This window comes from Euphorbia lathyris, chromosome 2 (assembly GCF_963576675.1).
Source record: "Euphorbia lathyris chromosome 2, ddEupLath1.1, whole genome shotgun sequence".
Classification (NCBI taxonomy): Eukaryota; Viridiplantae; Streptophyta; class Magnoliopsida; order Malpighiales; family Euphorbiaceae; genus Euphorbia; species Euphorbia lathyris.
Window position 1 is genome coordinate 120428844 of NC_088911.1, and position 19370 is coordinate 120448213.

A 19370-nucleotide genomic window follows, 5' to 3' on the forward strand; every position below is an offset into this window, starting at 1 on the left:
AGTTACATTCATTCAATCTCGCTATGCTTGGTAAACATGTGTGGAATCTCATCACAAAACCTGATGCTCTATCATCTAAAATCCTCAAAGCTAAATACTTTCCCAGTGGGGACATTTTTAAGGCTAAACTGGGTGCAAACCCGAGCCAAACTTGGAGGGGCATCTGGAATGCGTTGACACACATCACACCAGGGTTGCGATGGAGAGTGGGCACTGGCAGTACTGTGAGGATTTGGGAGGACCAATGGCTACCGGGTGAAGCCCCGGGGATTGTCTCGCCAAAGCCGGATGGCTCTGACTTAAAACTCGTCCGTGATCTGTGGACCCCAGGTACGTTATTTTGGAATCTCCCCCTGCTGCGTTCCGTTTTCAGCCCGTGTGAGGTTGCTGCGATTCTGAAATTACCGGGTGGATCCGCTACAGCTCTGGATAAACTTCACTGGCAGCTGGACCGTAAAGGCACCTACAGCGTTCGCTCGGGCTATAGGGCGATTATGGCTAATGAGCACGGGAACGGCAGCCCCAGTGATCCGAACTTCCCCTGGCAAAAACTGTGGGATTTAAGACTACCACCTAAGGTGAAGACCTTCCTTTGGCGGCTATGTAAGGGCTTTCTCCCCCTCAGAGCCAACTTGTTCCTCCGTGGGATTAATGTGCCGAATGTTTGTGCTTCATGTGGGGAGTACGGGGAACATGAACTGCATCTTTTTGTGGACTGCGTGTTTGCTCGAGATTGTTGGGAAAAGGCACGCATCCCCCTGGCTATCCCTCCTGTAGCCTCCTTCTCAGAGTGGTTCACTTGCTTGCTCCTAGAACATGAGCAGACCTATTCTGAAAGCGCGGGGATGGTTATCTGGGCTATGTGGCAATGCAGAAATGAAGCAGTTTGGCAAAACATCTGTAAACCGGCACCAGTCAGTGTTAACATGGCCTTGGGCTACCTCGACCAGTTTAAGCAAGCGAAGCTCACCCCGTCCAACGCGGCAAGTCCCTCTATCACGAACAGGTGCACGCACTGGACTCGGCCCCCCAATGGCCGTCTGAAGATAAATGTTGATGCTGCAACTTTTACGGACTTGGATTCAGTGGGCTGCGGCTTTGTGGGTCGTACTGCCTCGGGCTCGGTTGTGATCTGTTCGTCCAGGCTGGTTCCGAGTCAGGTGGAGGCAGTGGTGGCTGTGGCAATTTTCATCAGGGAGGCACTGTCGTGGTTAGAGAGGAATGGAATCCTCGGGGCTGTGGTTGAAACTGACTGTGAAGTTGCTGCCCGATTTTTCAACTCTTCGATGGACGACTTGAGTGACCTTGGAAACGTCATTGCAGACTGCAGAAGAATCTCGGCACAAATTGGTGGTGTCGACATTATTTCCATTTCTAGACAAGCTAACCGAGTAGCTCATACTTTAGCACGAGCTGCCCGTTCAAATGCTAGTCCTGTCACTTGGGATGAGGCTCCGACGTTCTGCCGGAACTTAATCCTGTCTGATGTATTTCTCTCTTCTTGATTAATGATATGTCCTCTTTCAAAAAAAAAAAAAGGAATCAAATATTAATTAAGGGATGATATGTGTTGGCAACTATGCATGCCATCTATTACGTACTATATTATTAAAACAAGGGTTAAGGTGTAAAAATACTCCTAACGTTTTGGATCCAGAGCAATTTTACCCATAACGTCTAAAATGGTGTAATTTTACCCCTAACATTTGTAGCCAATAACAATTTTACCCCTAACGTTGATAAATTGGGTCAATTTCAGAAATAATTCATCAAACTGTCTTCTCGGTCATGAATCTTATCTTCTACACTTCACACGTGTGTCATTTTATCAGTAACAAATCATAAACATATGTTGGGATGTGAAAAAAAAAATAAAAAAATATATTGTCTTTTGTATGAATTAAACAAAAAAAATTCAAAAAATTTACCGAATTTATATTTAGTAATCTCCAATTCTATTATTAAATTACAAAAAACATGAAATCCTTTTTTTAGAATGAATTGATATGCAATTGATGCAAACTAATAAATAAAAATATATGTATTTTATAATAGTGTATGAAATTGACCCAAATTACCAACATTAGGCGTAAAATTGCTCTTGGCTACAAACGTTAGGGGCAAAATTACACCATTTTAGATGTTAGGGGTATTTTTGCACCTTAACCCTTAAAACAATAACAATCACTGCTGCAGTGTTACTATATTAAATTAAAATTTAGAGATTGTTTTTCCATTTTTTAAATTCTTTTTATTTATTTCATAAAAAAAAAGAGCTCAGGCGGAAACCACCTGCCATGTTCTAAGAGATTGTGCTAAAAGTAAAAATGTGTGGAGGAAAGTTCTTCCGGCTCATTTGCTTTCGGATTTCTTTGTCCATTCTGACCGTGACTGGTTTATTGATGGTGTTAGTGGTTTGTTATTGCCTGAGTTAGAGCATGGTGCTATCCTCTTTGCCGTCGTCTGTCACCAGCTTTGGCAGGGGAGGAATGCTGATATCTTTGGAGATGGAGCTATTGTTATTCCTAATTTACTTGTTTTCTTCTCTAAGAAAATCAATACTATTATTGATAGCTTCAAGGAGGATATTTTATCTAATACTATCCAGAGAACTATTGTTCATCTATTTGGATGGAGCAGACCTAGTGAAGGAATAGTTAAATTAAATACTGACGGCTCTTGTCTTGTAGATGGCAGAATTACGGCTGGAGGTATTTTGAGAGATGCCAGTGGTGCTTGGGTGTCTGGCTTTGCTCAGAACCTGGGGTTGGGATCTTCTTTCACTGCTGAGCTCTAGGGGATCTTCTCTAGACTTGGGATCGCCAAAAATCTGGGTTTGAAAAGTCTACTCGTGGAATCGGACAACCTCGAAGCCGTCAAAATGATCTATGATAAAAAATGCTTTGAGTCTAGGTTGCCAAAATTTAGTTAAAGAGATCAAAAGATTGGGTGCCTCATTCGATACCATCAGCTTTGGCCACGTATTTAGGGAGCAGAAACGGGTGGCAGACCGCCTTGCTGCTGAGGGCCATGTGAGGACTTTGGGAGTAACAACTTTCTCTTCTCCTCCGGATTTCCTTTTTTCTTTACTTTCGGATGATCAGGTGGGGGTTAGCTTTCCTAGGCTAATCCCGGGCTAGTTTGTGGGGTTTTTGTTTGTTTTTTCTTTCCTTTTCTTACAAAAAAAAAATTATAGTTTTTTTCGGTAAATTATACACCATGGCCACTTAACGTCACCAATTTTTACGGTATGCCACTGAACTTTAAAATGTAACATAAAAGTCACTGAATTTTATACTTTGTATAACTAAACTTTAACTAACTACTCAAAATGACTCTTAACGACATCAAAATGAAAGTATTTACCAAACTAACAAACTCCAACTATATATTCTGTTACCCCTCAAGCTGGAATGAGCAAGCCACTTTACAAGCTTATTGTAAATGGAACCAACTAATGACTTTGTTAAAATATCAGCGAGTTATTGCCATGGCAATCCAACTCAATATGAGGTAAGACATGTTCCATTCCTTTTGATGTTCTCATTATAGTAAGGTGGTTTTGCATATTCCCAACTATGTGGCAAGGAACGAATCACATCTTAAACATGTTGTTTGTTAGTAGACATGGTGAGATGCTCTAGTGTCTACCCACCACCCATCTAATCCACCGATAAGGTTGATCTTAGTTATTATAACTATAAGAGGTAGTACTTTAGTCAAGTTAACACTAGGAAAAGTGTTTGTCATGTTCCTGCACTTACGTGCCATATGAACTGGTTTCCTGCAATTGAAGAAGAGAAAGACAGTGTCATCCTTAGGTGGCTGCTGTTAAGATCTATTTTGGTTCCAATTCTGCTTGTTTTGAGTGTTGCAGTTTCGATTTTGTTTGTGGTTCTGATTCTTAAAACTTTTCTTATTGGGTTCCAGAGAGATAGTGAATCTCTTAGTGTTGTTTGAGATAACAAGAATATCAATTATAGGCTTTTGTGTTTTTCTAGGGAGTTCATTAATAAGTTGGAAATCTAAGAAGCAACAAACGGTTAGCAGATCAAGTTCTGAAGTAGAATATTACGCTATGTATTCAACGACATGTGAAGTTCAGTGGTTGTTTTATCTCTTGCAAGATTTTCAAATAACTCATCCTCGACCAGCTTTATTGTTCTGTGATAATATATCAGCAATTTATATAGCTAAGAATTCGGTTTTCCATGAAAGAACAAAACATCTCGAGATCGATTGTCATTTTGTGAGAGAAAAAGTTCAAGCTGGTGTGATACATTTGCTGTCAGTTTCAACTACAGATCAGTTAGCAGATTGTTTAACTAAGCCTTTACATTCACCATTGTTGGCTTCTTTTCTTTCACAACTCGGAATTTTGAATGTTCATAAGACAACAAAGTAATCACTATCAGCTTGTGGGGGGTGTTAAGTATATTAAATATAGATAATTTGTTGGGTATTAAAAGATGTTTATGTATTTAACCATACAGGTAATTAACAGCTAATTAATTCCTATTAATTGTTTATAGCCATACAGCTATATACTATAAATAGGAAAGATAGTTGTAGGTTTTACTTTGCTTTTCATTTTTCCTCTGTAGACCAGTTATAAACTTGGCTTCTTCTTTCTTCTTCATTAATTAAGAACTTGATTTCTTCCTTCTCCTTCTTTATTATCCAGATCCTCCTCAAAATGGAGATTGGTGATCAGACTTTCCAGAGAAAAATCTTTGGTTTTGTGTCTGAAAACATTTTTAAAATCCTTCCAGAAAGGAGGCCGTTTTTTAATAACAATAGCAACTTGATTTTTTTTTTATCAAGAGTCATACCTTCCAATATAATCTCGTGAGCAATTTTTTGGAGTTCGTGAGATTATGACTGTCACACCCGACCTAAAACGGCATCGGGTATGAAGGAAAAATAAGATAACGGACGTTCGTAAGTCAAAAAGTCGAACCGATTTTCTACAGATAAAAATTCATTTGGACTACCTAAAGTTTATTTAATTATTTGGCTTAAACTTGATAATTCTATCAAGCTTCCTACATATCCCGAACGTCTTTAAATCTTTAAATCGGGAATCAAAGCCACGTAGTTCTACCTATTTTAGGTAGTTCTAATAGGTAGTTCACTTTAACTTATTATATCGTTTTAACTTATTGACACTTTCAATAACATGCTAATACTTTAATTGTATATCACTTTGTTATAGTTTTTATATATATAAATCGGTTTATCAAAACGAATCGAATTAAACAAATCAAACTGAACAACGTTTTATCAAAACGAATCAAATCGAACAACGTTTTATCAAAACAAATCAAATCGAACAACGTTTTATCAAACCGAATCAAAACAAATAAACCGCTTTAACAAACCAACTCGTAATCAAATAAATCGCTTTAATAAACTAACTCGTAATCAAACAAACGTAAAATATCAAATCATCCAGCATTTTAAAAACGTAATATAAAATTTGAGTGTGTGTCCATCCTCGAATTCCACCCGTGTAGCTTATCATAACATCAATCATATCAATAATCGAGATATCTCATTCATATCTCGTCTTGCCTAACGTTTGGACTACTAGCCGTGCACTCTGGCCATACCGTCCTTAGGTATGGTCTTACAAGTTACAACTCCTACTCCGGGCAATACTATATGACAAAACCATTTTATCTTTCTTTCAAAATAAGATAAAATCATATTTGGACTTCAATCCACATCACCGAAATAATAACAATAATAACCGCAACAACCTCCATTTTAATCTCTCGTTTGAAATATCACTAACATAAAAATCATATTGGATTTCAATCCAAATCTCATAAAAACAATAACCGATCTCAATCCAAAAACAATTCGTATACAATCATCAAATTCATTTTCCAACCCAATTTCCAAAATACCATAATAATAAATAATCATTCTTCAAATAACCAAAATCAAAAGTATATAAATATTTTATACAATATATTTTAAACGATTTAATAAAACGTATTCAAAGCCACTCAAATAATTTAAAACTGAAACTTATTTTTAGTTGTCATCGTAATAGCTATTTTAGACTGAATATAGGGTTAGACTCGTTATATTATCATAAGTCTATTTTTACTAATTTCATATTCAAATTCATGTACCAATTGTATATTTTATTTTATACCGACTCTAATTGGTAAATATCAACATTAAACCTTCTAATTTATAATTTATTTTAACTCGATAATTTAAAATCACTTAAATATTTTAACTCGACAATTTAAAGTCACTTAAATATTAAATATTAAATATTAATCAAATAACTTAAAACTTATTTTAAATCATTTATCATCGAAATTGTAATATGTAAACTAAACTAATATCGTTAATTCCGACCTAAGGTTCAGTTAGACTCGTGACACTGCTACGGGTCTATCTGTAGATATTTTATTTTCAATTTCTTATATTATTAGTATATTTTATTATATATAAATTCAGGCTGATAATTTAATAATTAAACATCAATTATTTTCGTTTAAGCATCAAATATTTTCGTAACCATAACCGAAACTTCCAAATGACAGTCTATTGTAATATCTAACTACAACAGTATCAAAGAGAAAATGATATTACCTTATAAATATTACAAATAATATTACCTCGTGAATGATACAATGTCTAGTCTGTTCACACGAGACCGTTTCCTCCAGAAAATATTACCTCGTTTAAGTCCCTCCTTTTTAGGGCTGTAATCGAGCCGAGCCGAGCCGAACTTTGGCCTGTTCAAGCTCGACTCGCTATAAAATTAACGAGCTCGAGCCCGAGCCGAGCTTGCTATAAAATTAACGAGCCGAGCCTGAGCCAAGCTTTAGCTTGCTCAACGAGCTTGAGTCGAGCTTCGAGCTTGTTTCGAGCCCAAAATCCTCTTTTGGACTTGGTTCATTAAGAAAATTATCTAACCATGAATTGTTTATGAGTAAATTGTTAATTATATTTATGAAGTTTGCTCGCAAATAACTCTTTAATTGTGTATATAAACAAGCTCACAAGCAAAGTTCGTGAAGAAATAAACAAGATGTTTACAAATAGTTCGTCTACTACTCATTTATTATGTTTGTGAACGAACTCATCTAATAGCAAATGAAATAATATTAAGTTTAGATATTTGTGAACTAACACAAAACTATATAGTTTTCTACAAAACTAAAATTTGTTCATAAATGTTCTAATCGAGCCTGCTCGCGAGCTTTCGAGCCGAGCTTTGACCTGCTCAAGCTTGGCTCGTTTACGAACCGAGCCAGTAAATCGTATTCACGAGCGGCTCGTTTACAAATTGAGCCGAATCGAGCCGAGCTTTTATCGAACCGATCACCGAGCTGCTCATGAGCGGCTCTGTTCATTTACAGCCCTACTCCTTTTACATTAATTTATAATCCCCTCTCTCTTTTTTTTTTTTCTTTCAGGATGACTCTCCCCCTCTCTTTATATGGTTAGATTCCATTTATATATGGTGGTTGATATTTATTTATTTATTTTGCCAAAAACTTAAAATTGTGAGATATATTTAAAATTATGACACATGGTATTTATGCTCGCATTTGTATCTTATATTCCTCAAATATTGACATCTAGTAGGAACGTGTCCCACATGCATGTAATTTTTATTTATTTAATTCATAGTTATATAAATATTAATATTAATTTACATAACATAAAATGAAATGGTCAAATATAATTTGTAGTTTTAATTACGTGTATATGTGGTTTTTAATTTGAAAAATATTAATTTTAGTTCCTCTAATTTATAATTTATTTTGAATTTACCCAAAAGTTTCAATTTATACTTAAAAACATTAAATTAAACTCAATAACATTTTTAAAATTTATAATTAATTAACACTATCTATTTCGAAAATAAAGATTAGAAATTTTAGACACGGATGTGACAATGCCTCCACGAGTTTATTATCAATCATCTAAAATTTGAGGTAGGAATTGACAACATACTTCTTTGTTTCAGCCTCCTCGATGTCATATTTCTTTTAGAATGCAAAATGTCTTTGGCAGATTTGTTTTCAGCATTATAGTAATCATACAGATCATCTGTCAAACCATTCAAGATGTAATTTTTACAGAAGTCGGTCTCAATCCATCTATCCTCAGAGGCAGTTTCAATAACAACGGGTTTTTCAGAAATAAGAACAAATGCGACCCGTTTTATGGTAAGGTAGAAAAACATATTTTATTTCCATCGTCAAAAGTAAGCCCCCTCAAACTGGAATGATTTGTTGATTTCAATCAGCCCAGTAGTTTGTTCGGTAGTCATGGCAGCAAATAATCATCTTAAAATGGAGTGGGTGGCGCCGGGGTAAGAAGGCCTGAGCAAGGAGCGGCCTTAAGGGATGGCGATGGGGGCAGGAATGAACTGAATCCCACATCGGAAATGGAGAGGAAGTGATTGGGGCTTATTAGTAAGATGTGAATCCAATACATGCAGACGCGTTTTAAAGCCGTGAGGCCCAATGTGTTGGAATTGGGCCAGAGTGGACAATATCTACATGGTATTGGAACAGGGTATTACAATTGGTATCAGAACCAGGCGGAAGCTGGTGGGCCTGTAACGACCCGGTCCGGAGTGGGTGGCGTCGGGGTAAGAAGGCCTGAGCAAGGAGCGGCCCTAAGGGATGGCGATGGGGGCAGGAATGAACTGAAACCCACATCGGAAATGGAGAGGAAGTGATTGAGGCTTATTAGTAAGATGTGAATCCAATACATGCAGACGCGTTTTAAAGCCGTGAGGCTCAATGTGTTGGAATTGGACCAGAGCGGACAATATCTACATGATATTGGAACAGGGTATTACAAAAGTAAAGAAAATCGGGGATGAGTCGCGAACGAGGTCGCTCTCTTTAAGAAGTTTTCGGCACTCCCTTGAGATTGTACAAGCAGACCATTATCTCCATGATAAAATAGCCAAGTGAAATACAAGTCAGAATTGCACGTTTTAGAATTGTTCAAGCATCTACACTCATAATCTTTTTTGTTGCTCAATTCAAAAATCAATTTTTTTGGAAGAAGAAAAAGAGATGTAATACCGCGGATGGAAGGATGTAATCATTGAATCAGATTCGTTGATCGTGGTACAGTCTATGGCCCACCCGTTAGAGGTTTCATCTCCTTTTAACGCCTTAGCCAATGATTGTCATTTTTCATTGAACGAGTCTTTTAATTGCTCTATTCGATTTGTCTGTCGTTCTGCAAACTCTGTTGCTCATTTGTTAGCTAGAAGTAGTATTTTACCTTTACATCGGGGGTGAGTGGTTTTCTGTACCCCCTGATTTTATTTGTAATATGCTTCTTCTTGATTCTTAATACATGCTTCTTTAATTGTCAAAAAAAAAAGGAGAAGAACAGAATGTGATACTAATTAATGGGGAAGTTACAGTTAAATGTTTAAAGAAAGCTTATTAAGAGTAATTAATAGAGGAGTTATAAAGAGAAAAATCAGGGTTAGTTGAATTTTCAAATATTTAAAAAAATTGATTAAATTGGTTAAAAAAAATTGATTAAGAATAATTAATTTACTAATTATTTAATTAAATTACTAAAATAAATTAATTAAATAAAATTTCTCAAAAAAAAAAAATATAAGAGCACACACCACACATGACTCATTTTTATAAATTCATGATATTGGACCAAGCCCAATAAAATCTGTTTGATAAAACTTAGTTAATTGCTACCAACTGTTTATATAAAATGACAAATAACGATATTGGCATTTTATGGCTATTTTTTTTAATAATTCATATTTATAATCACCTTCTAAAAAGAACCCCAAAATATGAGGTACCATATTTTTTACCCATGTTAACCTAGACTTTATTAATGCATAAAAATATATTTAGATAATGAAAATTATTCTTACATTTTTACTAATATAAAAATTAAAGAAAAAATAATAAATATATATCTATTCATACAAGTAAAATAAATGTTTTACGATGCACATTAGCGTCATTTACTCTTCATCAAACTAATAGTAATATTGTTACGGGCTTTTGTCATTTCATTAGTAGTAAACACTAATATGTTGAACCCGCATTACTAATATCTAATGATTGTTACAGTAAAATGAATAAGCATAATGAACAAGGCAAATTATCAGTGAGAGATTTTGAAAAATGTGGACTTAAATTGCTAATAGTATCTTGGATATTATATAATGTATTTTCTAATATATACCAATTAGTTTATAATTTAATATTTTACTAAATCAAAAACCTAATATTTTTATATTCTTCAAAAAATTTCCAATAACATTCATTAGTTTATTTTAATCCATCTAACTACATTTTAGTGGTAAATGTAGTTAATAAATCTATATTTTTATATAAAAAAACTAAGAAATAAGGTGTAAAGATAATAGAGGGCTCTGCTGGGGTTTGGGTTTTCTCAGCCGTCGGTATCTGATCTGTTCCTCCAGCCGTCGATGTTCTCTCTCACTGCTATGCTCTCTCTGACGCCACGTCTCTTGCTTCCACGCCTCTCCGCCGTTGCGCTCTCTCTGACGCCGTTCTTTCTCTCCGCTGCTGGGTTTTTGCGGTCCTATTTCGCCGGGTTCTGCATACCGACGTTCGCGCCGTGTCTGCCGCTGCGCTCTCTCAGTCGTCACGTCTCTTCTCGCAGATCCTCCCACCTGCCGCCCTACCTGGCATCGTCTGTAGTTGTTCGGCGTTGTGGTGTGTGGCGATTCTTCATCGTCGCGGTTCTCTTGTTGTTCCGTGATAGCCGCGGATCATACCATAATAATTTGTTGACTTTTAAATCATTTTAAATTATTGTTAAAACATAAAAAATTGAAATAGAAACTACATAAGATAAAAGTCGAATGATGCATCGAGGGCTTTGCTAGGGTTTGGGTTTTCTCAGCCGCTGACTGCGTCTCTTTGTTCATTGCACGCGGTTGTTCGCTCTCTGCCGCGGACGTCCTTTTTTGTTCGGTTTTATTTTGTATTCAAAATTTGTCTAATTTTTTTTTGGATTGGGCGGCTTGGTCTAGTTCCTTGGGTTTGTGAGACTGTCCTTCGCTGATCTGATGGAGATGGATTGCTCCATTGCCCATCTTTTTTCTAGATCATCTTACTTGAAAAATGCCTTACCTGGATCTAATAATGCAACGATCTGTCCTCCCTCGACAACCGGGCCCTTTTCTGGACCTAGGTCCTATGCACTACCCTTGTTGGTGCTGCTTCTTCTGCGGCTTTTTCTCCGGATGTTCCTCCCTCAGTGGATCGATCACTTATATTTGAAGAAGGCGGCTTTAAAGCCATCAAAATACAGCAGGATATTTACAACGATAGGATCAATCTTTGTAAGCACTCTATTATCGGGCGTATCACTCTTGTTAAGAGGGGATCCCCTTGGAAGCAGCTGGACTTGAAGGCCAAAATTTCACCTACTTGGGGTTGCTCTTCTAATTGGAAATTGATTTCTTTGGGTAGAGGCTTTTACCATATCATTCTTTTGTCCGCAGAGGCTCTCCAATCTGTTTGGAGTCGTGATGCCATTACTCTTAGGCCTAGGATTATGTGTTTCATTCCTTGGAGCCCGAGATTTAATCCAGACTATCACAAATCCACTTCTACTCAAGTCTGGGTCCATTTCTACAATCTTCCTTGGGAATTCTGGAATAAGCGGATCATGGCAAGCATTGGAAGGGCGATTGGGGTGCCCCTTCGTTCTGACAAGAATACTATGGAGGGTGAAATGGGTCACTATGCTCGTATCTTGATTGATGTGGAGCTTTCTAAGAAAATCCAATACAAACTTCGGGTGGATACTGACACCTCTATGCATTGGATTTTCCTTGAATATGAATGTAACATCCCTAAAACCCTAACATATACATCTTCCCACATTCATATATGTTTTCATGATTGAATACATACATTTTATATTCATTTCATTGGCATTGGAAGTTTCGTATGCATAATGCGATCATCATGCGATTAGTAGACGATTAGTGTGTCGTTAAGATGTAACGATTGGTTAATTGAGTTAAGACTTAAAGGAATGAATGAATATGTCTTTAATTGAACAAATTAGACTTATGGAGGGCTGGAAATGAGTTTTGTGAGCAAGCACCTCACTTAAGCACGAGGTGTCACCCAAGATTGAGACAAAATGCACCTCGTCATTTCAAATGGATGTAAACAACTCATTCTTTATGCTTTCCAGCCACAATTTCGACCAAAGCTTCAGCAAACCTTCCCTTTTCATACCCTAACATCCTCCAAAGAAAACTCTTCCAATTGCTTCTATTTTCAAGTCAAACAAGTCAAGTTAGGAAGCACTAGTACAGAAATGCTCACTTGTGTCGCACCTCTTGTGTCGCGCTTGAAGAGAAAGCGACACAACAGAGTAACTAGTGTCGCGCGTTCTTTAAACGCGACACAACTAAGTATTCTGTGTCATCACTTGTGTCATGCTTGAAGAGCGTGCGTCACAAACGAGTTACTTCTTGTATCGCCTGTCTTGCAGTGCGACACAAGAGTAAGCTTGTGACGCGCCTTTACCAGAACGACACAAGAAGTGTGTTATCTTTGTGACACGCTTTTATAAAAGCGACACAAGTAGTGTGTTATCTTTGTGTCGCTCTTTTTTAAAGTGCGACACAACTAATACGAAATACTATTTGAATATAAATATTTTTTTTTATATTTCTTAAAAAACTAAAAAAATGATGAAAATCAAATATCCTGTACATATATATAAACTTAAAAACTTATCCCATATAAATTAATTAAAAAGAAAATGAATTGAAAAATATATACTTAAAAAAATGTAAAAATGGAGGATCGAACCTCTAACAAGTTGAAAAACCATCTAATATCTTAACCATCTGAACTTATTGTATTTCTTGTCAAGCATTCACTGAGTATTAACTTATCCCAGATAAATGAATTAAAAATAAAAAGAACAAATTGTAAATGCAAAGGATCAAACCACTAACATGTCAAAACACTAACTAATGCCTTAACCATGTGAACAATTGTATTTCTTGTCAAGCATTCAATAATTATAAGAAATATAAAACGTTTAAATATAAGAATTTTACCTAATGAATAAAACCAGAACTCTTTTATCGTATGCTTTCTCTGCTTCCTTATTTCTAGGTTTTATTTTCTCCACCCAGTCAACTCCATAGCCGCCAACCTCCACCTTGCACACCGCCATCTCCACCTTGCACCGCCACCTCGCACACCGCCGTTCGTATCTCCGGTCATTCCGCTTCTCCAGGCGCCGGAAACAAGGACCAGCTTCACCGCCGTCTCCACCTCTCGATCTCCACCTCTTCTGCACAAAATAGGTTTTGTTATTTTCCCCCAATATTACTTACCAACTACTCTTGATTATTTCTCTCCATCATAATGCTATGGTTTAGTCTCCAAACTCTTCAATATCCTCTTTCTTCTCTAATTGTAGAACAAGCTTTTCTTTTTTCTTCCCCCGATTCATTTCTGTCGATTCGTACATATGGGAGCTTCTTCATCACTTCCTTCTAAATCCGTCCATCAATTCACTATCAAGGTTCTCTCTTCTCCTTCTTCTTTCAATTTCCATTCCTTTTTTCTTACTTTCCTTATTATCAGGATTCCCGAGGTCAGGACGTCGACCTGAGCGTCTAAAGGGGAAGGTTCTCCCATCGTCAATGTCGCCTCTAAATGTAATTTCTATCTGGCTCTTTTCTTTCTATTTTTCTGTTAATTGCTTTCAATTTTATAATTATTCTATATTCTTTTGGTGCTTTTGATCAGTGGATTTACGGATATGAATTGCACTGAGTTGACTGAACTTTATAACAAATTTAAGGACCAAGGTTTGCTACTTCTCTCTTCACCTTCACATTCTTGCTGGCCCTTTCTTATATTTGTGTCTACAATTCTGTTCTGATTTGGTATGAATATATGTCAATATTTGTGTGGTATTTATCGTGCTGATTCTGGAGCATATATGTTATCTAGGAGCAGTTATGTGAATATAAAGATTGTTGAACCAGATGTTAAAAGCATACTTTATGTTTCCAAGTGTGAATTTCAGTAAAAAAATCTGGTACATAATTACAAAAGATTGATTTGCACTCTTTAATTGCTTTGCACTATAGCTGAGAAGAGTAATTTGTTAATATCCTCGGATTCTGAATTCCCCTCTTTGTCCCCTGATCTTGACCTGATTTGAACCGTCCATTTGTCAATTATCTGGTTGAAGTTAGCAAAAGCAGAGTCCTCATCAGCACTGGCAACAGGAATGCCCGTGGATGCTTGAAGCATATGTGCAAAGCATATGTCACATAGATCATATGTGCAAAGCATATATCACATAGATCATAAGCATATGTGCAAAGCATATATATATATATATTAATATTATGCAGATGATTCAGTTTTCTATTTTAACTTTTTGTTGTTACGACTATTAATGGTTTAGTATACTTTAGGAGTTCAATGGTTTAGTATACTTTAGGAGTTCAATGTTTTTATTATGGCATATAATATGTAATTTTTGGATTATGTAAATTGCGTATCGTTACTTATTTCTCTTTCATTGTGGCTTCAGGTTAACTTTGGTGATATACTTAGGCGTTTCAATGCTCAAGTTAACTCGGCTGGACAACTTGATCTTGACATGAATGGGCTAAGGGCAAAGATTCATGGTCTATTCAATATCCCTCTCGATGCAGATATTGCTCTGACTTATGTTGATGAAGATGGGGATGTGGTGGCACTCGTGGATGATGATGATCTGCTTGATGTGATGAAGCAGAGCCTGAAATTTTTGAAGGTTAATGTGCGTCTCAATAATGATTTTGCTAAATCAAGCGGTAGTTCTACACCCATGATGTCTCCACAAGTCCATAATCAACAGCCAAACATTAATAGAACTGTCGCTGATGTGCTTAAATCTGTTCCAGAGCCAGTACGTGAGACCTTGTCTAAGCTATCACTTGACTTGGCTTCTAAGGCTACGACTCCCAATTCTGTAATTTCAGAGCTTGTTGACTGCTTTTCCAAAATGGGACAATCCATTTTGAATCCAAATCAGCTTTTTCAAGTTGGTCCCAACATAAGCACCAAGCAGGGTCCATTGATAACCCAATTGCTTCAGTTGTGCCTACTGCACCAATTACTGTTAATGGAGAAACTAGCACGACGAGGCTTGAAAATGTTACTAGGGGAGTGGGTGTAACTGTGGAACCTGGACCTGCTCCTGTTGATTTAAATCTTGAACCTGCTTGTGATTTTAATCAATCTGGACGCTCAATGAAAAACTTTGTGCCATCAGGTAATGGTGATGATAGGAAAGAAACTATGAGACATAATGTTGTTCATCTAAGTAAGAAGCCTGTTGGAGGTTCTAACAATTCAGCAAGGCCTTTTGGATTTGGTAGCAAGTGTCCATTTGGTTATACACCTGTAGGAAATGATATCTCTGCTCAACCTCATGTACTGCCTCAAATCAGTCCACTAAGCCAATGGTCTGGTCGCAATGATTCAGTTGTTGGAATGTTCCATAGAGGAGTTCAATGTGATGGTTGTGGGGTTCATCCAATAACTGGGCCACGGTACAAATCCAAAGTGTAAGTAATATTATAATATTGATTTGTTTATCAAGAGAACTTCAAATCTATAAGCATATGTCATGTTTCTCTTTACTTTTTTGGTGCAGTAAACTTCTGTTCCCAACAAGAGTTGTTTGAGCTTTATCAATCAAGTCCTGTTTTGCCGCAAGAAGTTCACGGCATTGCACTTTCAGTGTAGCAAGATCATCTTGTATCTTCTTTATCCTGGTAATTAGTTTCATTGGATTTGCATTATCGGGATAGACTCGTTGAAATTCTTGCTCGAACTTCAACTGAACGAGGGAGAGATCGTGGTTCGCCTTGGTAAATAGATTCACTAAGTGTGTATATAATCAATTGCCCACATAATGATGTAGTGACAACAGCAAGGAGTAATTTTATGCTGTTGTTTCTATAATCTCAGCTTCCTATTTTCCTGCACCAATTTGCTGAAAATAAATAAATTGAAGGAATGGATAGGAGATAGAATGAGTCACCCATTAAACGACTACGTTCATAATTCTTTTGTTTATAGTTGTTGCAACTTCTAACTTTGATGTTTTGACCAAGTGGTGATCCTTATTTCTGTTTATTTTCAGGACAATGTATTTGTTAATGTTGTTGCATCTATTCAATATCGTGCACTGGCTGATAAAGCAAATGAAGCTTTCTACAAACTCACCAATACAAGGACTCAAATTCAGGCTTATGTTTTTGATGGTATATTATATACTGCATAGAAAATGCAAGGCTTAGTCACCTCTGTGCACAACATATACATTTACTTCAAATGATTTTTTTTGTATCTTCCACCTTTTATTTTTGATTAATTTGTTGAACATATAATAAACTACCCTGTTGGTGCTCATAAAATTTTCAGTAATCAGGGCGAGTGTTCCAAAACTTTATTTGGATGACGCTTTTGAGCAGAAGAATGAAATTGCCAGAGCTGTGGAAGAGGAACTTGAAAAGGTAACAAATTTTATTAAATGGATAGTTTTTCGTATTGCGAACACATATAGGTCATTCATTTTTTAGAACACCTATAGGTCATTCATTTCAAATGTGGTCAAAATTATGAAAGCTTCTAAGTTCTCATTACTTGGGTTTGAATTGCTAGGTTGCTGTATATGCTGAGTTTTGAAGAGACTGGGTCGAAGCTTTGAAGTTTTATGAAGATGCTTATAATATACTACGAGAGGTATTTTTATATGTTTCCTTTTCCAGTCATGTTTTTATTTTGTTCTTTTTTAATGTTGGCATATGCAAGGAATTTCTCAATTTCTTATACTTGAGTTCTACAGATGAGTGGGACTGCAAATAGAATACCAATGATTATAGTTCAATATTAGAGCTCCATTCAATCCAAAAAATATATATTTTTTTTAAAAAATATTAATATTTTGCGTCGCGCGTGAGGAAGGAGCGATACAAAGTGTACGAGATTAATCAGGGAGTTTGTGTCGCGCACCCTTGGAGCGCGTCACAAGAATTATCATATGTTGTGTCGCGCACTCTAAAACCGCGTCACAAGAGTTATCACTCAATTGTATCGCGCTTGACAAGTGCGACACAACAAATGAGTAGCTTGTGTCACTCTCAAGAGCGATGCAAAGTTCTTGTGTCGCACCCCTGTTGTGTCGCACAAAAGTGCGACACAACAACATGAAAAAGTGCGACACAAGTAAGCATTTCTGTACTAGTGAAGCATACTAGGTGATAGACCCAAGTTGAAGGTTAGTATGTTGTTTTAGCTTGTTTTCTATGAGTTTGAGATTCTGAAATACCTAGGTATGATCATAAGATTTGTTGTGAATGAGTTGTGATTGAGTTTGTTGAGTTTTGGTGTTGTTTGAATTGGTATTAGGCTGTCCAAATGAAAGATATGTATCAAGTTCCCTAAACAGAAATCTAGGGTACTGCTTTTACTAATCTTGGAGCATGTTTTTCATATTGATATTGTTCGAATTTGAAGATACATAAAGAATACACTATGTTCCTATATGTGTTATGAAACCCTCTGTAAAATATGGGACTTTAATTCCATATATAGAGGAAGAAAACCTAGATGGATCATGACTGCCTCGAAATTGAATATCATGTGAGACAGCCATGTTGATGTAACATTTTGAGGACCTTAGATTCCGAATTTGAGAAAGTTTCTTTATACAAAAGTGTTCCTAACAACCTTAAGTATATACCTGTAAAAGGATTTGGCAATCCATTGTGTTTAGTGTGAGCTAGGTTGAGTGAATTATGGTACATGCAAATCTGGGTAGTCCGTTTCTTGGCTGGAAATAGGACAGAATCATTTTGCATGCCATATATTGTGTAGAATTAATATTAATGTGAATTTTGGATATGTTATACCCATATATGTCTAGTTTTAGTAGGTTTAAGAAACATGGCATTTGGATTTATATAGAGAGAGTTAGGGCAGAATGTGTGCAAGTAGGTCATGTGATGATCTAAGACAAAAGGATTAGATTGCATGAACTTTGTGGAGTTAGTGTCTTGTAAATCATATAGCATTCATTAGTTTATATGTTCATTAAGTTTATGTTAAGGCTAATTTGATAAATGTTATTTGACATTAGGAGGGCAAGGTGCAATTGAACACACACCCGATCGTGTTGAATAGATCGAACCAAGTGCGATAGTAAGCATATTGCTTATATATGTGTATGAATGTATTGTGCCTTGTGACTTGTTGAGTGTGAGATGTGGTTGAATCTGATGTGAATGATGTGAATAATGTTTGAGTGTTTGTGATACGTTATGATTGATAAGAAAGTGATATGATTAAGTATGTTGCAGTGTTATGAGCAAATACGACATGTTGAGCCTTGTGCGCATACTGGAACTGAATCATGGTTGGATTATAAATGAATATGAGCTTGCTTAGATGGATATGTGAAATGGTCCAAGTTGAGAGTGTTATCCGAATATTGTGAGCCGGAAGCACATGTGTTGAGATATATGAGTACGTGAGTTGAGTTTACTCCTCCGTAGCACAGATGATTGTTTTCCGAATTTAGTGAGCCGGAATACAGATTGGGCTCAAGGACCATTTTATATATATTGTCTAAGTACAGCAAGGCCTTTCTAAAATAAGTATTACTATACTAAGTGAAACAAGTGAATATCTTTCTATTGAAAATTTCTAACTTGATACTGATGATATATTTTGATTTGTGCTCTTTACGTTACTTTTGTATATACATATATGCGTAATATGTTTATTGAGTAGGCAGCTCACCCCTTGCCAACAGATTTTACAGGTTAGGTGGAGTTCTTCTTGCTTAAGGTCGCACCGGCAGTGCCAGTCCATTCTCATCTAGGCATTTTGGAGTCTTGTGATGTACTTTTGTTTTGTAAATCCTCTATGTAGGATAATGACTTAAACGTGTATTGTAAATTGTAAATGCTTTCTCTTATGTATAATATGTAAAGGTTATATGAGATTGAAGTTTATATGATTGAGAATTGAAAGCATGTCTATAACGGATATTGTGTGAGATATCATGTGATCCTAGTGAGGGGGGTTACATTTAGTGGTATCAGAGCGGGTCTACTTTCTTAGGGATTAGGCTGTGTATGACTTGTTTTGGATTCCTAGGTTAAGACCACATAATCATGTTTTCTTATTCTAAAGCATGTTGACATGGTCATGTTTCATGTAGGGTTATGGAGTCTGATGGTGAGAATGGACAATCCGGTAATGTGTCTAGTCATGGTTCAGTTGGTCATGTTCATGTGTCTGGGA

The 19370-nt window shown here is 36.4% G+C and overlaps 1 pseudogene; it reads left to right on the plus strand.

Annotated features, from left to right (window-relative positions):
* The first annotated feature begins 3444 nt into the window (after positions 1 to 3444).
* On the plus strand, positions 3445 to 19078 carry LOC136217412 (protein JOKA2-like; annotated as a pseudogene).
* The last annotated feature ends 292 nt before the right edge of the window (positions 19079 to 19370 follow it).